This window comes from Pygocentrus nattereri, chromosome 21, assembly GCF_015220715.1.
Source record: "Pygocentrus nattereri isolate fPygNat1 chromosome 21, fPygNat1.pri, whole genome shotgun sequence".
In the NCBI taxonomy this organism is placed as follows: domain Eukaryota; kingdom Metazoa; phylum Chordata; class Actinopteri; order Characiformes; family Serrasalmidae; genus Pygocentrus; species Pygocentrus nattereri.
Window position 1 is genome coordinate 6747492 of NC_051231.1, and position 24345 is coordinate 6771836.

At 37.8% G+C, this 24345-nt stretch overlaps 5 pseudogenes; all 5 read left to right on the plus strand.

Moving 5' to 3' along the window:
- The first annotated feature begins 2709 nt into the window (after positions 1 to 2709).
- Positions 2710 to 3307, plus strand: LOC108431621 (annotated as a pseudogene).
- A 4202-nt stretch (positions 3308 to 7509) lies between these two features.
- LOC119261923 lies at positions 7510 to 9203 on the plus strand (annotated as a pseudogene).
- Positions 9204 to 13153: 3950 nt separating this feature from the next.
- Positions 13154 to 13749, plus strand: LOC108431577 (annotated as a pseudogene).
- Positions 13750 to 17140: 3391 nt separating this feature from the next.
- Positions 17141 to 17776, plus strand: LOC108431576 (annotated as a pseudogene).
- A 4580-nt stretch (positions 17777 to 22356) lies between these two features.
- On the plus strand, positions 22357 to 23550 carry LOC108431619 (annotated as a pseudogene).
- Positions 23551 to 24345: the final 795 nt, after the last annotated feature.

Sequence of the window (24345 nt, forward strand, 5' to 3'; positions counted from 1 at the left end):
ATCCCTGAATGACAGCTTTCTTAAGTTTCAAACCAGCAGAACCACAAAGGGCCTCACTTACACTAACGCAAAAGACAAAACAGTTGAGAACGAATCCAAAAAACATCACATGCAACAGTCAGTTACTTTCTGTTGTTCTAAGAAAGTAAGCTTTGCTCAGCACATGTTGCCAGTAACTATAAACAGTTCCTATAATGTTCTAAGAATGCTCCATGTTCTGATTTCCACAAGACCACAAGAACTTTTCTATCAAGTAACAATTACCACAAAGTCTTTTCTTCACTGTGTAAAATGTGACCTTATGTTTAAGGTCTTGTTTAGTTGTACATAATGCTAAGCTAAAGGAAAGTAGATTTAAACGCATGACATGACATGATCATCATGCCCATTGATGATTAATACATGCTCATGTGAGAGTATTTAATTTCCTGTATAACTGCAGGAATGTGCCATTTCTTAATTCAGGACAAGTGTTTTCCTTTCTGTGTTTTTCCTTCATAGAACATTTAGGCATTTGGACATTCAGGAGGTTTAACCTGTGAACATCTGATTCTTCTCCTCAAAACTTAACACTATTCAACTGATAATTCTCACATAATGAATAATGAATGATGAATTTATATATATATATATATATATATATATATATATATATATATATATATATATATATATATATATATATATATATATATATATATATGTCACTGTTGTCGGGTGACATATATATATATACAGTATATGTCACTGTTGTCGGGTGAAAACCTTGTATCTCCAAAATGGTAACTTTACAGGAGAAGGAAAAAAAACCTACTGTAGTTTTAATGTAAATTAATGGAACCAGACTGATTTCCAAGTCATTTTGGGCCGTTTCTTTTGGTCCATTCATCATGAAATTTACAGACAATGTAAAGAACAACAGGTCCTTTGAAATTATGAAAAAATGACAAAAATAGAGATACAAGGCTTTCTTCCGAGAGATATATATTGTTGCTGTCGGAGCAAAACCTTGTAAATTTACAGGAGGTGCAAAAACATACTTTTAATGTAAGTCAGTGGAACCAGACTTGTTTCTAAGTCATTTTGATCTGTTTCTTTTTGTCCATCCATCATAAAAATTTCACACAGTGTAAAGGCCAACAGACATTTTCAAACTATGTCAAAAACAAAAAAAAAGACACAAATGGAGATACAAGGTTTTGTTCCACCAGCAGCGATATATATATATATATATATATATATATATATATATATATATATATATATATATATATATATATATATATAGTTCCTTGTCATGGTTGGAACTCCATATTAAGGTGCATGATGTCCAGCGTTGGATACCCCTGCTGTAGTGCAACACTATAACCCTCATCAGAGTTAAATATTGTGAGCAGTGACATCACATCAGCCAGTGAGGACCTTTCCCTCCAGATGGTGAGCAATGTCAGACTCTAAAATGCAATGATTAATTCAGCTCTCTGCAGCTTCATACTCCACTGATCTCAGCACAGAAGACAGTCACACTGAGAACATACAAGTTTTTAAAGTTCTACTCTTCTTAAAAAGATGGTTCTCCTATGGTTCTTCTAAAAAATAAGGTTCTTCTTTAATAAAGACAATTTCTCAACATAGAAGTGTTATTTCTGTCTACAATCCAGGGCTAATGTAGAAAATGTATGTTATACACGCAATATAATAATATATGACATAATGTGAAACAAGCACAACAAGAAGCCCAAAATGATTTAGATAAAAGTCTGCTTCCATTGACTTACATTAAAAGTAAAGTATGTTTTTCCCTTCTCCTGTAATGTTTTGGAGATACGAGGTGTTCTGTTCAATGACTTGGTTGGTTAAATAATTTCACTTTAAATGTAGTAATGTAAATCAGAGTGTATGAGTTACATTAAAAAGCTCTTTGTTTATTATTGTGACATAAAAATACATTATATGAAAATATTTCATATTTTAGAGGCAGTTCATGCAGAACTCCAGAAAATTCCAAGAGTTCTGAAACTTTTTGCACATACGGTAATCACAGGAAAAATTCACAGCTTGCTTTGTGTCTTATGTTGGTAATAATGTGTTTATGGTTCTATATACAACCACTGTCTTTAGTAAACCCTTCAAGAGCCATCGTTTTTGAGTATATACATTATATAATATTATAAGTAAGTTTTGCAGTTAATAGAACTGACTAATAACATTGCCACCATGACTCAGGGGTTAAAAATCACTGGTCCAGCCAGCTGTTTTCCAACCATAGTTCTGAAATACCACAAATCATCTCAGGAAGAGCTTGTTCATCACCTGAGCAGGTACGATAGAGCAGGGAAAATATATGATTTGAGTTGATTTAAGATGATGTGCTTTGTCAATGACATTGATCAGGAAGCAGATCTGCTCTCTTTAAAGGGTCACTGCTTTCCCAGATTCACACAGTCCCTCTCCATCACTCCCATCCCTCCACCTGCTCCCCTCAGACATGAACATTGTCCCCCAGCGAGAAAATTACCCAACATATGGCAGCCCCACATTCCTCATTGTCTGATCAAGCTCTACCATTGGCTACAAACTGTGAGAACCTCCAACAAGCCCAAGACCCACACATTCATATGGAGATTTGGGAGTATAAATAGAGGAGACTCAGCCAGTGTAGATCAGACTCGATCTACACAGAGAGATCTACAGCACTGAGATACAGCCATGACTCCTGCAGTAGCCTCAGCTATGGCCATCTCAAAGGAGCACCTGCCTCTCAACAACAAGGTAAACTGAGAACCTGCTAAAATTAAAAAATCACTATTGTTGTTTTAATGATCAGCAATGTTCTGAGTCCAGTTCACTAACCATTGTTCTCCTTTTGTATCTGCAGCTGAGAAAGCCAGTGGTGGAGAAGATGCGCAGAGATCGTATAAACAGCAGCATTGAGCAGCTCAAGACTCCCCTGACTCCAGAGTTCCTCAACCAGCAGCCCGACTCCAAGTTGGAGAAAGCAGACATCGTGGAGATGACGATCAGCTTCCTGAGATGACAGCAGCAGAAACAGCCTGCTATCTCCACCAATTCAACAGCTGTCAGTCAAAGCTTCTCCAGATGTGTCCATGAGGTTCTGCAATTCCTGTCCAAAGAAGAGGTGAAGACACAGTCTCAGAGAAAACTGCTGAACCACTTCCAGAACCTGCAGCCATCAACAGAAGAGAAACGCAGGGAAAGTGATCTCCCTCTGCTGAGCTCCACAGACCAACTGACCATCAGGAAAGAGAAGAGTTCAGTCCAGAGCGCCCTCAGGAGGCCCTGGTAGATGCCTTCAGAATGAAAAAGACTGCAAAACAAATTAAGTGAGCACAGAAGTCTATATTAGACTTTTGAAGCACTGTTTTGTGTTTTTCTTTTTACAAAAGACTTTAAATCTTATTTCCCTTGTGTGGAAATTTTTTGTACTTCAAAAAGCTCCATTGAGTTTTTATCTTCTATGAGGATTTCATGTGAATCACATGACCTACTGAAAAGTGCTTATTTATAAGTATCCAAATTGTCCTTCTATGAAGGAGAGTGATGACATTGAGATGTTATAAGACCTTCACAATGAAGCGTGGATGACTATGAAGCTGTCACACTGTTTTTTTTAGAAACAATGGGTTTTAAGTTTAGCTGGAAATGACAGTCTGAAAAATAATTGTCTGTATTAGATGTTTTACACATCTGTGTGGACACATCCTTTATTGAATGGTAGCAGTTCATACTGAATATCTGAACATTTCCAATGGAAATAACTGTGATTATGTTGTCACAGCACAACATTCCTCTAGATATTCTTATATTGAGAAATATTTCTGTAGTTTTTCTCTGATTTAATTCTTTTGTAAATCTGAATTTGTCTCTTTTAAAGACGACCATGTTAAACTCTGTTCTGTATCTCACAGAATTCAAACATTGTGATATGTTATCATTAATCCGAGTGAAATATCACGTTTTCATTCTTTTGAATATATAAAAATTTGTCTTTTGTAAAGACAACTTACAGATGTTAAACTTTGTCTTGCAGAATTCTTCAAGCAAGTGTTGTGATATATTACCACAAATTAAACGAGAAATATGAAAATAAAAATCCAGTTTTCTTCATTTTTTCTTGCACTGACCTTTTCTTTACTCCTCACTTTCTGGCCAGGGATGCAAGACAAGTACATTCAGATAAACATATTAACCTCTTGGATGTGGGGCTTTGACCAAAGGGTCTCCAGTGGTAGCCAGCGCCATCCTAGAATGAAGCTCGGCCACATTTCTGGCCAACTCACTCAGTGAAACTGAGAGTCAGTCATCACCAGCTATATTAGCTACATTATGGAATAGGCTTTGCAATAATAAGATTAATTAAATATAGAAAATGATTCAGCCATGCTCATTTATAACGCTAACAACTTTCTATTCTTATTTTGTTGTAAATTGTCTAGAGATTTAACTTTAACTTTTATTATTTATAATGTTTGCAATGTTTATGCTGTTCCCCATTTCTATTACTGGGTGCTTTACTTCTATTACTCTGCTGCTGTAAAACTGTGAATTTCCCCGCTGTGGGACTAATAAAGGATTATCTTATCTTAAATACATGCATGTGTTTTAGTTTACCTCCACAGTGCTGTCTGACTAGCTTTCTAATCATTAGACTCATGAATAATGCAGTTTAATAACTGAGCATGTCCATCATTGTAGAATGGGCTGAAAGGTGGCCATTCAGGAACCTTTGAGGCTTTCAGCCTGACTGAGATTGACTCTTGCTGATGTCACCAAGATGCACAAGGGACACGGTCTTTGAGGACGGATGCCAGGTCTGAAATGGTCCCCTGATTTTACACACCACAAGAGCTTCCTTACATCTGTAACAGGTCTGAAGAGTCGACTGTGGAGACACTGCCATTGTAGCTGCAATCATCTTCAGAGAAGTTGCTCATAAATCTCCAAACTAACCAACACAGTGCATTATGGGTATTCCATATTTGCTGGTGTACATTGGGTGTACACTACTTGTTGTGGTTCATGGTGGGATTGTCTGAGTGCACTGAATCTTCTGCACTATGTTTTTAGACACCACTACAAAATGGTAGAACCCCAAAACAGTGCACTATGTAGTGAATAGGGCTCAGTTTCCGAATCTCACCAATCACACTGTGTTCAGTCTGCATCATAGTAGCTTTGTCATGGTAAATTCACCCAACACTTCATAGATTATTTATTTCCATATTTCTATAAAGAATTTCAAACAGTCACATTAGTATTAGATATAAGCTGCTTTACTACATACAGCTAATAGTGGCGTTATGTTGATCATAACACAGTTTAATATCTCTGTAGATGGTAGTTGAGAGATGGCAGTTTAATAAAAACAACATGTTATTAAACACAGACAAGAAGAAGGAGAGGAAGAAGCTGAATGTGTCAGTGTTGTTTAAGTTTTAGTTAAAATTAGTTAAAATGGATGAATTTGTAGATGTTATTCCCTTAATATAACCTCATTTGTGAGACTAAATAAGAAAAAATGACTGAGAAAATGTAACTTTTGTGCTGTTAAATGTCCCTACAACCATTTAGACTAAGTAACACGTAAGAACAACGTCAGAACATAATCACACTCTCTGACTGCACAAACAGAGACTGTACCAATCTATGACCTGTGCATTTGAATAACATATTTAGGAGGTGCAGCTGATCTTAGAGAGAGGAGATAACATTACTTGAGTTTAAAACATGTTTGATCTGAGTAGGTGGACAAATGAAGCTTTTAAGAGACCTTCATCAAAGGTCTCTGCTTAATGCACTATGAAGAGACAGGTGCTCTGTGTGCCAACATGACCAAATGACCATTTGTTGATCATTTTTCCTCCTGTTGCTGCTCTAAAAGATCTTACTGAACTGACATTTTGAAGCCATCAAAACATCTTCCTGGAAGAGCGTGCCCCCAGACCCCCTTAGTAAAGGCTTAGCCCACCTGTCCATAAATCTCTAGTGATGTCCCTGTTACAGCACTCAGCTATTGGGAGTCCCTGTAAGACCAACCAGTCCAGACTGTCTAAAGCTTTTGGGCAGTATTATATATAAATGATATGAACTTGAAGTGCATTTTTTGAAGTTTTTATAAGAAATTCTGAAGCAGAGATTTTAAAATTGAAATGTTTTTTTTTATTATTTTAATTATTTAGTTTCTATCAGCTAAGCTTAAACAACTATGTTCTTGCAACAGTTGGCAAAAAAGTACACAGCTGTGTTGCAAAAGAGCTCTCACAACTAAATCATGATCTGGCTGTCAGTTAAAGTTTAAAACTCCAATTAAAGAAAATTAATGACTCAAATGAAGAGCTAAAGCTATGATCGCTTTCACTTTTCCAAAGAATCCCAAGTTGAGCTGGTCATGTCCACTACGCCACTTTATTCTGGTGAGAATATGTGCTGCGGAGAGTGGACCAACTTAATATTGATAGACACCGAGGCATAATGTTGATGCCCTACTTTGCTGTTTTGGCAGGAAATGAAATAAACAAAAAAACTGTTCTTTGACATTCCCTGTGTGTTTACGAGTGAACATACTGTTAGCAGTGACATCACAGCTCAGCCAGTGAGGGTCTTTCCCTCCAGATGGTGGGTGACATCAGACTCCGTCTACAATACAGCTCACAGTCTTTAACCAGCACTAATGATCCATTCAGCTCTCTGCAGCTTTTGTACTCCACTGATCTCAGAACAGAAATCTCAGCCTGGGAAACTCAGACCTGCTCTCTACTCACACTGACCAACAGCTACAAAACATCTGCTCACTCTGGAGCTCCAGCGCTCAAACAACATCAACACACAGTTTCACCAAGTTAGTAAACAAACAACTCATTTATCAACAAACCATCTGAGACAAATGCGCAAAACTAACATATGAAAAATATAATTTATAAATAGTAATTATTATTATTAGTAGTAGTAGCACATTTGTTTGATAGACTGATTGATTGACAAAGACTGATAAAATAGTAAGAACCTTATTAAAAAGGGGTCTAATCTGTACCTGGAAAGGGTCTAAGACAGTAGTAGAACCCTGTATGATGCCATACAAAATACATTTTTTACAGAGCAAAAAATTCACAATCAGTTAGTCATTTCAGAAAAGCTGAGAATGTTCAGTGACTCAGTAATTTCCATTAAAGGTCAGTGTTTCCTCAACCGTGACCCTCATTCTCAGTGGCTAAAACTGATCTTCTGAAGGTGAATTAGCTTGTGAATAGACACACTTCTATTGTTCACTATCCTCTCTTTCAGTGGTCAGAGTGTGGGAAAGCTCTGGAGGGAAGAATCACAGTCTGTGGTCTTTAATATCCTGAACCCTCAATATTTGGACAATACACAAGAGAATGGACACACTTACCATGTGGAGAACCTCACCAAGCAGATCTGAAGGAGTAACTGGCTACATTTGGACCAAAAATACATAAAGTGCTATGAAAAAGTTTGAGCACCCTCAGTCAAATTAGATGTGAGGTTGATTTTGTATGTGAAAAAAAGTAAACACAACATCCTTAGAGAACGAACTCAAATCTGGAGTTTTTCTTCTGATTCTGTTGCAAAATTTTACACTAAAAACTAAATTATTCTCTGTAAAGGGTGTTCATTAATTATTACTTAGAAAACACTGAACCGTGGGATTTGACCAGGGTGCCCAAACTTTTGACAGAACTGTGAGATAACAAAACAAGAAAAGCTGATATAGCAAAGGTGTCAATGATGCATGAGAATAAAGTGATGTGGTGGAATGTAAGTGAGCACCATCAGCGCCACACGTGTGCACCATGATGATGGCGTGTGCTCTGTCAGTGACAGACATCTCAGCATCAGGACGCAGATCTGCTCTCTTTAAAGGGTCACCACTTTCCCAGATTCACACAGTCCCTCTCCATCACTCCCACCCCTCCACCTGCTACCCTGCTGCAAGATCACCCTGCATATGGCAGCTGGACGTTCCTCATTGTCTGATCAAGCTCTACCATTGGCTACAAACTGTGAGAACCTCCAACAAGCCCAAGACCCACACATTCATATGGAGATTTGGGAGTATAAATAGAGGAGACTCAGCCAGTGTAGATCAGACTCACTCTACACAGAGAGATCTACAGCACTGAGATACAGCCATGACTCCTGCAGTACCTTCAGCTATGACCATCTCAAAGGAGCACCTGCCTCTCAACAACAAGGTAAACTGAGAACCTGCAAAAATTAAAAAATCACTAATGTTGTTTTACTTTATAAATGATCAGCAGTTTTTTTGGTCCAGTTCACTAACCATTGTTCTCTTTTTGTATCTGCAGCTGAGAAAGCCAGTGGTGGAGAAGATGTGCTGAGACCGTATCAACAGCAGCATCGAGCAGCTCAAGATTCTCCTGACTCCAGAGTTCCTCAACCAGCATCCCGACTCCAAGTTGGAGAAAGCAGACATCGTGGAGATGACGGTCAACTTCCTGAGACGACAGCAGCAGAAACAGCCTGCTATCTCCACCAGTTCAAAAGCTGTCAGTCAAGGCTTCTTGAGATGTGTCCATGAGGTTCTGCACTTCCTGTGCAAAGAAGAGATGAAGACACAGTCTCAGAGAAAACTGCCGAACCACTTCCAGAACCTGCAGCCATCAACAGAAGAGAAATGGAGGGAAAGTGATCTCCCTCTGCTGAGCTCCACAGACCAACTGACCAGCAGCAAAGAGAAGAGTTCAGTCCAGAGCGCCCTCTGGAGGCCCTGGTAGATGCCTTCAGAATGAAAAAGACTGCAAAACAAATTATAAGTGAGCACAGAAGTCTATATTAGACTTTTAAAGCACTGTTTTGTGTTTTTCTTTTTACAAAAGACTTTAAATCTTATTTCCCTTGTGTGGAAATTTTTTGTACTTCAAAAAGCTCCATTGAGTTTTCATTTTCTATGAGGATTTCATGTGAATCACATGACCTACTGAAAAGTGCCGACTTTATAAGTATCCAAATTGTCCTTCTATGAAGGAGAGTGATGACAGTGAGATGTTATAAGACCTTCACAATGAAGCGTGGCTGATTATGAAGCTGTCACACTGTTTTTTTTAGAAACAATGGGTTTTCAGTTTAGCTGGAAACGACAGTCTGAAAAATAATTATCTGTATTAGATGTTTTACACATCCTCTGTGTGGACACATCCTTTATTGAATGGTAGCAGTTCATACTGAATATCTGAACATTTCCAATGGAAATAACTGTGATTATGTTGTCACAGCACAACATTCCTCTAGATATTCTCATATTGAGAAATATTTCTGTAGTTTTTCTCTGAATTCTTTTGTAAATCTGAATTTGTCTCTTTTAAAGACGACCATGTTAAACTCTGTTCTGTATCTCACAGAATTCAAACATTGTGATATGTTATCATTAATCCGAGTGAAATATCACGTTTTCATTCTTTTGAATATATAAAAATTTGTCTTTTGTAAAGACAACTTACAGATGTTAAACTTTGTCTTGCAGAATTCTTCAAGCAAGTGTTGTGATATATTACCACAAATTAAACGAGAAATATGAAAATAAAAATCCAGTTTTCTTCATTTTTTCTTGCACTGACCTTTTCTTTACTCCTCACTTTCTGGCCAGGGATGCAAGACAAGTACATTCAGATAAACATATTAACCTCTTGGATGTGGGGCTTTGACCAAAGGGTCTCCAGTGGTAGCCAGCGCCATCCTAGAATGAAGCTCGGCCACATTTCTGGCCAACTCACTCAGTGAAACTGAGAGTCAGTCATCACCAGCTATATTAGCTACATTATGGAATAGGCTTTGCAATAATAAGATGAATTAACTATAGAAAATGATTCAGCCATGCTCATTTATAACGCTAACAACTTTTTACAGTTAAATACATGCATGTGTTTTAGTTTACCTCCACAGTGCTGTCTGACTAGCTTTCTAATCATTAGACTCATGAATAATGCAGTTTAATAACTGAGCATGTCCATCATTGTAGAATGGGCTGAAAGGTGACCACTTTGGAGCCTTTGAGGCCTTCAGCCTGACTGAGATTGACTCTTGCTGACATCATTAAGATCATTGTTTATTGCATAAACACTATAAATGTTATTCCTCCAGTCAGCTATAACCACTGAGTCTGACTGTACACATCAGAAAAGCTCACTTACATCTGTAACAGGTCTGAAGAGACAACTGTGGAGACACTGCCGTTGTAGCTGTAATCCTCTTCAGAGAAGTTGCTCATGAATCTACAAACCAACCAACGCAGTGCATTATGGTTATCCCACATTCGCTAGGGTACATTGGTTGTACACTACTTGCAGTGGTGGACAGCAATGAAGTAAATGTAATTTGTTACTGTACTTAAGTGGCTTTTTGTGACTATGTACTGAAGTATTTCCATTTTGGGGCGACTTTTTACTTTCACTCGACTTTTGCTGCTCATCTTTCCTCCTGTTGCTGCTCTAAAAGTTCTTACTGAACAGACATTTTAAGGCCATCAAAACATCTTCCTGGAAGAGCGTGCCCCCAGACCCCCTTAGTAAAGGCTTAGCCCACCTGTCCATAAATCTCTAGTGATGTCCCTGTTACAGCACTCAGCTATTGGGAGTCCCTGTAAGACCAACCAGTCCAGACTGTCTAAAGCTTTTGGGCAGTATTATATATAAATGATATGAACTTGAAATGCATTTTTTGAAGTTTTTATAAGAAATTCTGAAGCAGAGATTTTAAAATTGAAATGTTTTTTTAATTGTATTATTTTTATTATTTTGTTTCTAAAAAATTTATATTTTTGTAAAATATTTTTAAAAGTAAAAATCTACCCAAGCATTGGTGCTGGGGATGACGTTGGGGTTAAAGGGGTAACATTTAAAAAATGATGGGACAAAATGTCGGGGGTCTTGCAACAGTTGTCAAAAAAAAAGTACACAGCTGTGTTGCGAAAGAGCTCTCACAAGTAAATCATGATCTGGCTGTCAGTTAAAGTTTAAAACTCCAATTAAAGGAAATGAATGACTGAAATGAAATTTCCAAAGAAACCTGAGTTGAGCTACGCCACTTTATTCTGGTGAGAATATGTGCTGCGGAGAGTGGACCAACTTAATATTGATAGACTCAATATTAGACTTTGGATAATTGATGCCCTACTTTGCTGTTTTCTTGTACTTTGCCGTTTTGGCAGGAAATGAAATAAACAAAAAAACTGTTCTTTGACATTCCCCGTGCGTTTACGAGTGAACATACTGTTAGCAGTGACATCACAGCTCAGCCAGTGAGGGTCTTTCCCTCCAGATGGTGGGTGACGTCAGACTCCGTCTACAATACAGCTCACAGTCTTTAACCAGCACTAATGATCCATTCAGCTCTCTGCAGCTTTTGTACTCCACTGATCTCAGAACAGAAATCTCAGCCTGGGAAACTCAGACCTGCTCTCTACTCACACTGACCAACAGCTACAAAACATCTGCTCACTCTGGAGCTCCAGCGCTCAAACAACATCAACACACAGTTTCACCAAGTTAGTAAACAAACAACTCATTTATCAACAAACCATCTGAGACAAACACGCAAAACTAACATGAGAACAGGCTTCAAATGCATTTCACATAACATGATATTGGTGGAGAAAGCTGAAACACATGAATGAGGAACTTCATTTCATTATTAATAATAAAAAGAAAAAGGTGTTTGCAGTTGTTTGATTTACAATTGGTAATTATTATCATTATTATTATTATTATTATTATTAGTAGTAGTAGTAGTAGTAGTAGTAGTAGTAGTAGTAGTAGTACACAAACACTCACACAAACACTCACACACACACACACTCATTTTCTAAGCGCTAGTAGCAGTAGTAGTAGTAAAATTTGATAAATTGATTCATTGATTGGCTGTTGGATTGATCGGTTGATTGATAAACAGATTTTGCAATGTTTTTTGGTTGAGAAGGACAATTTACCATGGAAAAAGCAAAGAACTGTTTCGGTATTCAGATCCATATAAGCTTATCTATATGAGATAAAGACAAAAGATATAAAAAGTCATAGTAAAAAGTAAAAATATTCGTACAGAGCAAAAAATTCACAATCAGTTAGTCATTTCAGAAAAGCTGAGAATGTTCAGTGGCTCAGTAATTTCCATTAAAGGTCAGTGTTTCCTCAACCGTGACCCTCATTCTCAGTGGCTAAAACTGATCTTCTGAAGGTGAATTAGCTTGTGAATAGACACACTTCTATTGTTCACTATCCTCTCTTTCAGTGGTCAGAGTGTGGGAAAGCTCTGGAGGGAAGAATCACAGTCTGTGGTCTTTAATATCCTGAACCCTCAATATTTGGACAATACACAAGAGAATGGACACACTTACCATGTGGAGAACCTCACCAAGCAGATCTGAAGGAGTAACTGGCTACATTTGGACCAAAAATACATAAAGTGCTATGAAAAAGTTTGAGCACCCTCAGTCAAATTAGATGTGAGGTTGATTTTGTATGTGAAAAAAAGTAAACACAACATCCTTAGAGAACGAACTCAAATCTGGAGTTTTTCTTCTGATTCTGTTGCAAAATTTTACACTAAAAACTAAATTATTCTCTGTAAAGGGTGTTCATTAATTATTACTTAGAAAACACTGAACCGTGGGATTTGACCAGGGTGCCCAAACTTTTGACAGAACTGTGAGATAACAAAACAAGAAAAGCTGATATAGCAAAGGTGTCAATGATGCATGAGAATAAAGTGATGTGGTGGAATGTAAGTGAGCACCATCAGCGCCACACGTGTGCACCATGATGATGGCGTGTGCTCTGTCAGTGACAGTGATCTCAGCATCAGGACGCAGATCTGCTCTCTTTAAAGGGTCACCACTTTCCCAGATTCACACAGTCCCTCTCCGTCACTCCCACCCCTTCACCTGCTCCCCTGCTGCAAGATCACCCTGCATATGGCAGCTGGACAGCTGGACGTTCCTCATTGTCTGACCAAGCTCTACCATTGGCTACAAACTGTGAGAACATCCAACAAGCCCAAGACCCACACATTCAAATGGAGATTTGGGAGTATAAATAGAGGAGACTCCGCCAGTGTAGATCAGACTTGCTGTACACAGAGAGATCTACAGCACTGAGATACAGCCATGACTCCTGCAGTACCTTCAGCTATGACCATCTCAAAGGAGCACCTGCCTCTCAACAACAAGGTAAACTGAGAACCTGCTAAAATTAAAAAGTCACTATTGCTGTTTTACTTTATAAATGATCAGCAGTGTTTTTGGTCCAGTTCACTAACCATTGTTCTCCTTTTGTATCTGCAGCTGAGAAAGCCAGTGGTGGAGAAGATGTGCAGAGATCGTATCAACAGCAGCATCGAGCAGCTCAAGATTCTCCTGACTCCAGACTTCCTCAACCAGCAGCCCGACCAGCAGACATCCTGGAGATGAAGGTCAGCTTCCTGAGATGACAGCAGCAGAAACAGCTTGCTTTCTCCACCAGTTCAAAAGCTGTCAGTCAAGGCTTCTCGAGATGTGTCCATGAGGTTCTGCACTTCCTGTGCAAAGAAGAGATGAAGACACAGTCTCAGAGAAAACTGCCGAACCACTTCCAGAACCTGCAGCCATCAACAGAAGAGAAATGGAGGGAAAGTGATCTCCCTCTGCTGAGCTCCACAGACCACCTGACCATCAGCAAAGAGAAGAGTTCAGTCCAAAGCGCCCTCTGGAGGCCCTGGTAGATGCCTTCAGAATGAAAAAGACTGCAAAACAAATCATAAGTGAGCACAGAAGTCTATATTAGACTTTTGAAGCACAGTTTTGTAGGTTACTTCTGCCAAAAGACTGTTTAAAGTTTATTTCCCTTGCAGATGATTTTTGTAATCTGAAATGCTCCACTGAGTTTTCATCTTCTATGAAGATTTCATGTGAATCACATGACCTACTGAACTTTATAAGAATCCAGGTTTTCCTTCTAAGAAGAAGAGTGATGACATCGTCTAAGATGATATCAGACCTTTATAGTGAAACATGGATGACTGTGAAACTCTGTTTCTCTTCTTTCTGACTGAAACATCGACATGGTTCTCAGTTTAGCTGGAAACGACTCAGTCTGAAAAATATTTGTCGATATTATAGGTTTTACACATCATCTGTGTGGATACATTCTTTACTGGATGGCTCCAGTTCATACTGAATATTTGAATATTTCCAGTAGAAATAACTGTCATTTGTTGTACTTCCTGTAGATTTTCTCATATTGAGAAAGATTTCTGTAGCTTTATTTCTACACTAATTTAATTCTTCTAGAAATTGATGTATTTGTCTTTTGCAAAGACGTCTTTGTTAAATCCTGCTAAACTATGATCTGCGTCTTGCAGAATCCAAGTGTTGTGATATATTCACTGATATTCTCACTTCTTTTATTATTTAGTAAATTGATGTATTTGTCTTTTGTGAAGACGACATTGTTAAACCATGTTAAACTATGCTCTGTCCTGCAGAACTCAAACGTTGTGATATGTTATCACAAATTAAAGAAATTTATAAAAATAAAAAACTTATTTTATGAAATGTCAAATGCATTGAAGTTTCATTTCGCTTAGCCTTTAAAAGTATAAATACAGTTCATACAGTAGTTCTGCTGATTTAGTCAGTAAAGTCAATGAACTTTCCATCATTATTAATTAAATGTGCTCTTATGGTCACCAGGATTCTGGGGTCATTTGGTGGATGCCAGGAGTGCGACTTGGGGTCTGTGGATGGGAGGCTAATCCTTCACTAGAAGGGTCTGGACATACTTCTACAGGGAGATATATATATCACCTTTGCAGTAAAGAAGTTGAATGACAAACTTAAACAAACCAGAGTCTTGTTAGTCAGTGTTCCTCTATGAAGAATTAACATATGAATAGACACACTTCTGTTATTTGGGGCTCCCTGAATGGGTAATGTGTTGAAAGCTCTGACCAGAGGAAACCAGTTACCTTCACAGCTTAATGTGCTGTCTGATTAGAAGAGCTTCAAAGATCAGCTCAGATAATGCACATTTACACTGTTCAGCGCTTCACAATCAGACCAGCGCTGACTGTCGCAGGTAGAAATACACTGCTATAATATGATTACATCAAACATAGAACATTCCCATAATTCCAAATGCAAAAAATTCTGAATGATACAATGTGACTCTAAGGTGAGATTTAAATGAGCCCTCAGTGCAACTTGAAACTTTAATACTAAAACTTTAATATTGTGTTTGAAAACTTCCAGTAAAATTACAAACATCTATAATAATCTAAGATGGATTAAAAGTAAAACAAGTCCATTTTAAAACCAATCAGACTTTAAACATGAAATTGGGGAAACAACAATAAAGCAAATGTGTTTCTTAAAGTGTGCAAACATATTTTAACACACATGCGTCTCTATGTAAGAGTGAAGTGAGGGTCTTTCCCTCCAGATGGTGGGGGACGTCAGACTCCATCTACAATACAGCTCACAGTCTTTAACCAGCACTAATGATCCATTCAGCTCTCTGCAGCTTTTGTACTCCACTGATCTCAGAACAGAAGTCTCAGCCTGGGAAACTCAGACCTGCTCTCTACTCACACTGACCAACAGCTACAAAACATCTGCTCACTCTGGAGCTCCAGCGTTCAAACAACATCAACACACAGTTTCACCGAGTTAGTAAACAAACAACTGATTCACCAACAAACTGTCCAACAAGCTTGTTACAAACTACAAACGCACTGGTGAACATGCTCCTGGCCCAACTTTTCTGAAGTGTGTTGCTGCCCTCAAATTTAAAATGAGCAAATATTTTTCAGAAAGCAACACTATTTCTCAGTGTCAACATATCAAGTGTTGTGTTTGTACTATTTTCAATTTAATGTATGATTTAACTGATTTGCACATCATTGCACTCCATTTTGCACAGTGTCCCAACTTTAAGAATCAGTGTTGTACCTCAGGTTTTTAATCACTGAGAGGAATAATGTAACAGTTCAACATGCAAAGAACCGTTTAGGTATTCAGATCTATAAGATAATCAAAATGAGCTTATGGTCAAAAACACCAGAGAAAAAGTGAAGAAGTTAAAACTGAGAAACAAAATTCACAATCAGTTAGTCATTTCAGAAAAGCTGAGAATGTTCAGTGGCTCAGTAATTTCCATTAAAGGTCAGTGTTTCCTCAACCGTGACCCTCATTCTCAGTGGCTAAAACTGATCTTCTGAAGGTGAATTAGCTTGTGAATAGACACACTTCTATTGTTCACTATCCTCTCTTTCAGTGGTCAGAGTGTGGGAAAGCTCTGGAGGGAAGAATCACAGTCTGTGGTCTTTAATATCCTGAACCCTCAATATTTGGACAATACACAAGAGAATGGACACACTTACCATGTGGAGGACCTCACCAAGCAGATCTGATGGAGTAACTGGCTACATTAGGACCAAAAATACATAAAGTGCTATGAAAAGGTTTGAACACCCTCAGTCAAATTAGATGTGAGGTCTTTCTATCTATTGATCTATTTTCTCTAACATGCTACAATCAGCTAATAAACAGTCATTTCTGCACTAAACTTTTCTCTGTAGATGACATGTCACTTTGACAGTCACCAAAACATGGAATTTGACCAGCGTCCCCAAACCTTTGCATGTTTGTCTGGACCATGACAGAGCTGTGACTATAAGTAAATAAGAAAAGCTCATCTATTAAATGTCTTGATAACGCATAAGAATGAAGCGATATAGTGGAATATATGTGAGCACTATCAGTGCCACACGATGACTATGATGGCGTGTGGTCTGTCAGTGACGCCAATCTCAGCATCAGGTAGCAGATCTGTTTTTTTGAAAGGGTCAACAATTTCCCCCTATTTCACACAGTCCCTCCACCTGCTCCCCTGAGACATGAGTATTACCCCCTGCTACAAGATCACCCTGCATATGGCAGCTGGACGTTCCTCATTGTCTGATCAAGCTCTACCATTGGCTACAAACTGTGAGAACCTCCAACAAGCCCAAGACCCACACATTCATATGGAGATTTGGGAGTATATATAGAGGAGACTCAGCCAGTGTAGATCAGACTTGCTCTACACAGAGAGATCTACAGCACTAAGATACAGCCATGACTCCTGCAGCAGCCTCAGCTATGACCATCTCAAAGGAGCACCTGCCTCTCAACAACAAGGTAAACTGACACCCTCCTAAAATGAAAAAATCACTATTGTTGTTTTACTTTATAAATGATCAGCAGTGTTTTTAGTCCAGTTCACTAAATATGTTCTCTTTTTGTATCTGCAGCTGAGAAAGCCAGCGGTGGAGAAGATGCGCAGAGATCATATCAACAGTAGCATCGAGCAGCTTGACTTTCCTGAACCAGCAGCCCGACTCCAAGCTGGAGAAAGCAGACATCCTGGAGATGACACTCAGCCTCCTGAAACGACAGCAGCAGAAACAGCCTGCTTTCTCGACCAGTTCAACAGCTGTCAGTCGAAGCTTCTCCAGATGGGTCCAGATTCTGCACTTCCTGTCCAAAGAAGAGATGAAGACACAGTCTTAGAAAAAACTGATGAACCACTTCCAGAACCTGCAGCCATCAACAGAAGAGAAATGGAGGGAAAGTGATCTCCCTCTGCTGAGCTCCACAGACCAACTGACCATCAGCAAAGAGAAGAGTTCAGTCCAGAGCGCCCTCTGGAGGCTCTGGTAGATGCCTTCAGAATGAAAAAGACTGCAAAACAAATCATAAGTGAGCACAGAAGTCTATATTAGACTATATTAGACTGTTTGAGTGAAGTTTTATAATCACTTTTAAAGCTTTTTTCCCTTTTGGGGAAATGTCTGTTTATCACAATGCTCCACTGAGTTTTCATCTTCTATGAGGATTTCATGTGAATCACATGACCTATCGAACTTTATAAGAATCCAGATTTTCCTTCTAAGAAGGAGAGTGAGGACATCGTCTGAGATGATAGCAGACCTTCAGAGTTAATCATGGACTTACTCCTTTTTCAGACTGAGGCACTGATCTAGTTTTCAGTTTATCTGTAAATGACTCTGAAAAATAATTATCTGTATTAGATATTTTACACATTCTCTGTGTGAATACGTTCATTACTGATTGTTCACAATTCATACTGAATATTTGAACATTTCCAATGGAAATGATTCAGCTTTTGTTGTCACAGCACAACAATCCTCTAGATATTCTCACATTGAGAAAGATTTCTGTAGATTTTTACTGATTTAATTATTTCATAAATCTGAATTGGTCTTTTGTAAAGGCGACTTTGTTGAACCTTGTTAAATTCTGTTGTGTCTTACAGAATTAAAATGTAGTGATATATTATCATACATAATCGAAATTTATATGCAAAATTTTACAGATTTTTCAGTTTAGCTGGAATCTCCTCAGGATAGAAATATTTGTTTTCTGTATTTGATATTTTACACATCCTCTGTGGGTTCTTTCATTACTGAATGGTTGCAGTTCATTACTGAATATGTGAACATTTCCAATGGAAATGGTTTAGTTTCTGTTGTCCCTGCACAACATTCCTCTAGATATCTGTAACGTTTCACTAATTAATTGTGTAAATCAGTACTATTCTTTTGTGAAGATTACCTTGTTAAGCCATGTTAAACTGCATTTTGCAGAATTCAAATGTTGGTATATATTATTACACACCAAAAAAATCTCTGTAAATAAAAGTCATTTCACTCAGTTTCACTGCTTTAACTCTTTAAGTCTTTTGTAAAGACTCTTCATAGTTGTTACACTATGTTCTCTATGTTGAAGAATTCTCCAAGCAAATGTTGTGATCTGATTTTCTTAATTTTCACATGCGTTGACCCTTTTCCTTTATGTTTCTGGCCAGGAAAGGAAATCACTATGTTTAAATATAAACACTTACCTCATAGAAGTGGGGCTTTGACTCTGTGAAATCACAGCCATGATTAGTTTTTATCATTTTTGATTTGTAAACAAAGAATACGTGGTTATACAATAATGTAATAATGCAATTATTTATCTGGAAATGAGAAGAATATTCCAATAAAGTGAGCCAGATTGCACAATGAAATTATTGAGTAGGAATGGAGAAATTCCAGGAAATCTAAAATGTTTTTCCAGCTATTATAATCAGAGTCAACATTTCATTCTAGACTCTTGCAGTGACTTTGATTTAGAAACAGAAGCACCTGTTTCAGCTTTACTCTGGTTTACTCTGGTTTACTCTGGTGCAGCTCAACACAGTAATAAAACGAGTCTTCCTTACTAAAAATAATCTCACATATTGAGTTATAAATTTTCCGGAGTGTTCTGGTCTTAATGTTGAGTTTAATATGTTATTTGTTGTGTATATAGTATTCTGTAATGCAAAATTGTATCTTTCAGCCCTGTTGGTTTGATAGATGATTGAAATGTTTTATTCAACATCCCCCTAATTTTCCACCTAAAAGTAGTTGAGGTTTTGCTAAAGTTTTGCCAACCTTCATGGTACATCATCAGAAGGGTGATTTCCTAGTTTTGAAATCAAGAAAATCTCAATTTAGAGACCACAGCGGCTGTTAAATGAAGGTAATTATGTTTACAGCAGATGTAGCAAAAGCTGGGCAGAATATTTAGAAAAAATAGTAATGGATAAATACTGAGTACACTGTCCTACATATTTTTAGTAATGTACTACAATAAAGCACAAAAAGTAACATATTCAGAACATAATTACAATACATATTTTTAAAGCACATAAAACTCTGCTGTTAGTATGTTTATTTTTTTAAAGCATGTATTTAAATGCAGTTCCAAAGCATTATTTTGCCTCTCAACACCTGCTTCAGTCAGATTCTACTCTCATAATCCCACTGTTGTTGCATGAACTATGCAAACAATTTACCATATGCCAATAACAACATCTTGCAAATTTGACTGTAAAGTGGGAAGCTATGTGATCATGGCATGTACACGGCCATGTAAAACATGCATAAGTCAGTACAAAACCAATGCCAAGTTTATCACCGTGAACACGATCACTGTTAAGGAGATTATTTAGTTCCATCACTTCAAAAGAGCTCAATAACTCTGAGATTAATAACTGATCATATTGATTTATTAGTCTACTCAGGCTTTAGCGGAGCTCAGTAACACTGAGATTAATAACTGATCACATTGATTTATCAGTCTACTCAGGCTTTAGCAGAGCTCAGTAACACTGAGATTAATAACTGATCATCACATTGATTTATCAGTCTACTCAGGCTTTAGCAGAGCGATGTTTTTTGTACACTCATAAAAGTAAGAAAATGTCATTAATGAAGTACAATGAAAAATATTTACACATATTATTAGCTTAGCTGTGAAAATATAATAATTATTTTCCTAAAATAATAATAGTCACCCATGGAACTCAATGGAATGAGATGATTATCATTTGTATAGGCACACTTCTATAATATAGGGGAATACTGATAGATTTGATATCATACTTAGTGTCTGAGGCTTTGATGTAATTTTCTGTTAAACATCATTTCCTGTTTTTTTTTTTTTCAAACTGAAAATCAGCTGTTTTCACTGAACATTAAATAAGCAAAAGGTTGTCTTTGACTTTTGCTCGGTGCTATTTAAGAGTGAAGACACAGTGTGCAGTGACATCACAGCTCAGCCAGTGAGGGTTCTTTCCCTCCAGATGGTGGGTGACGTCAGACTCCGTCTACAATACAGCTCACAGTCTTTAACCAGCACTAATGATCCATTCAGCTCTCTGCAGCTTTTGTACTCCACTGATCTCAGAACAGAAGTCTCAGCCTGGGAAACTCAGACCTGTTCTCTACTCACACTGACCAGCAGCTACAAAACATCTGCTCACTCTGGAGCTCCAGCGCTCAAACAACACCAAAACACAGTTTCACAGAGTTAGTAAACAAACAACTGATTCACCAACAAACTGTCCAACAAACTTGTTACAAACTACAAACGCACTGGTGAACATGCTCCTGGCCCAACTTTTCTGAAGTGTGTTGCTGCCCTCAAATTTAAAATGAGCAAATATTTTTCAGAAAGCAACACTATTTCTCAGTGTCAACATATGATGTGTTGTGTTTGTACTATTTTCAATTTGATGTATGATTTAACTGATTTGCACATCATTGCACTCCATTTTGCACAGTGTCCCAACTTTAAGAATCAGTGTTGTACCTCAGGTTTTTAATCACTGAGAGGAATGATGTAACAGTTCAACATGCAAAGAACCGTTTAGGTATTCAGATCTATAAGATAATCAAAATGAGCTTACAGTCAAAAACACCAGTGAAAAAGTGAAGAAGTTAAAACTGAGAAACAAAATTCACAATCAGTTAGTCATTTTAGAAAAGCTGAGAATGTTCAGTGGCTCAGTAATTTCCATTAAAGGTCAGTGTTTCCTCAACCGTGACCCTCATTCTCAGTGGCTAAAACTGATCTTCTGAAGGTGAATTAGCTTGTGAATAGACACACTTCTATTGTTCACTATCCTCTCTTTCAGTGGTCAGAGTGTGGGAAAGCTCTGGAGGGAAGAATCACAGTCTGTGGTCTTTAATATCCTGAACCCTCAATATTTGGACAATACACAAGAGAATGGACACACTTACCATGTGGAGAACTTCACCAAGCAGATCTGATGGAGTGACTGGCTACATTTGAACCAAAACTGTACACAGTGTTTTAAAGCTTGAGCACCATCAAATTAGATTGATTTTGTAAGTGAAAATAAGTCCAGACATCCACCTCAGGGAACAAAGTTAAATATGGCATTTTTCATAGTTGTGCATTGAATCCTACGTATTAACTCACTTAGAAAAATCAACAAAACATGGAATTTGACCAGGGTGCACAAAACTTTGCACACAACGCTAGGTAGAATATGCCTGGAACATGACAAAAATATGAGATAGCTTTCATGTTGACCCATAAGAATAAAGTAATATAGTGGAATGTAAGTGAGCACTATCAGCTCCACGTGTGCACCATGATGATGGCGTGTGGTCTGTCAACAATGCTGATCTCAGCATCAGGCAGCAGATCTGTTCTCTTGAAAGGGTCACCACTTTCCCAGATTCACACAGTCCCTCCACTGCTCCCCTGAGACATGGACATTATCCCCTGCTACAAGATCACCCTGCATATGGCAGCTGGACGTTCCTCATTGTCTGATCAAGCTCTGCCATTGGCTACAAACTGTGAGAACCTCCAACAAGCCCAAGACCCACACATTCATATGGAGATTTGGGAGTATAAATAGAGGAGACTCAGCCAGTGTAGATCAGACTCGCTCTACACAGAGAGATCTACAGCACTGAGATACAGCCATGACTCCTGCAGTCACTTCAGCTATGACCATCTCAAAGGAGCACCTGCCTCTCAACAACAAGGTAAACTGAGAACCTGCTAAAATTAAAAAATCACTAATGTTGTTTTACTTTTTAAATGGTCAGCAGTGTTTTTGGTCCAGTTCACTAACCATTGTTCTCCTTTTATATCTGCAGCTGAGAAAGCCAGTGGTGGAGAAGATGCACAGAGATAATGTCGACAGCAGCATCAAGAAGCTCAAGACTCTCCTGACTCCAGAGTTCCTCAACCAGCAGCCCGACTCCAAGTTAGATCTTGGAGATGATGATCAGCTTCCTGAGACGACAGCAGCAGAAACAGCCTGCTTTCTCCACCTGTTCAATAGCTGTCAGTCGAGGCTTCTCCAATTGTGTCCATGAGGTTCTGCACTTCCTGTCCAAAGAAGAAGTGAAGACACAGTCTCAGAAAAAACTGATGAACCACTTCCAGAACCTGCAGCCATCAACAGAAGAGAAATGGAGGGAAAGTGATCTCCCTCTGCTGAGCTCCACAGACCAACTGACCATCAGCAAAGAGAAGAGTTCAGTCCAGAGCGCCCTCTGGAGGCTCTGGTAGATGCCTTCAGAATGAAAAAGACTGCAAAACAAATCATAAGTGAGCACAGAAGTCTATATTAGACTATATTAGACTGTTGGAGTAAAGTTTTATATTCACTGTTTTGAAGCTTGTTTTCCTTGCAGGGAAATTTTTGTACTTCAGAATGCTTGTCAAAGCTTCGGAATGAAGCATAAATGACGGTGAAACTGAAACACCGACATTCCTTTTCAGTTTAGCTGGAAAATAGTCAGTCTGAATTTTTTTGTCTGTTTTAGACATTTTACACATTGCCTATGTGAACACATTCATTACTGAATGCTTATAATTAATAATGAATATTTGAACGTTTCCAATGGAAATGATTCAGCTTCTGTTGTCACAGCACAACATTCCTCTAGATATTCTCACACTGAGAAAGTTTTCTGTAGATTTAATTCTGCACTGATTTAATTACCTTTTACATTTTAATGTCTTTCATAAAGATGGTTTTATTAAATCTTGTTATACTCTGTTCTGTTTTTTTTTTTTGCAGAATTCAAATGTGATGTTTTCACTGATTTTATTCTTTTGTAAACTGACGTCTTTTGTGAAGATGACATTGTTAAACTATGCTCTGTATGTTGCAGAATTCAAATGTTGTGATATATTATCACATCATTTAAAACTATGAAAATAAATTCTAATTTTATTCAATTTCACATGCTTTAAACTTTGATTTCATTTAGCTTCTAAATGTATAAGTAGAGCTCATAGAGTAGCTGACTGATTTGGGACATTTCAGTCAAGTCAGTGAAGCCAATGTAAATAGATGGTAACTTTCCATCATCATTTAAGTGATAAAAAGAGTCATTTATTGTGGAAACACATGTAGAAAAACAACTCTCCCTATACAGTCACCAGAATTCTGGGATCATTTGGTGAATACAAGTGTTCTCACTTTATGTGTGGGCTAAGCCTTTACTAGGGGATCTGGGGGCAATTAATGCTTAAAATGTCCGAAAAAGAAAAAGATTAAAAATTTATAAATAAAATTGTTCAGTCAGAATGAATGAATTTGCTCTTTAGTTGTGATTACATGTTTAACAATCTAGGTAAAAACGTTTCAACCACTGCAGTCAGTCAAAGTGCTTTACAAATGGAAAATCATCCATCCATCCATCCATCCATCCATCCATCCATTTTCTAAGCTGCTTCTCCCTCAGGGTCGCGGGGGGAACTCATTTTAATAAAAAAAATATGGAGAAGAATAGAAATGAAAAACTTCATTAAAACATGATTTAAAAATAAAGTTAGAATATTAAAGTGCCATTACAAGACAAAAGTGCGGTGGAAATAACACTGGGCCTCTTTCACCAACTGTTAAACAGAAATGTCTTCTTAAAACCCCTTAAATCCTTTCTCACGAAGACTCT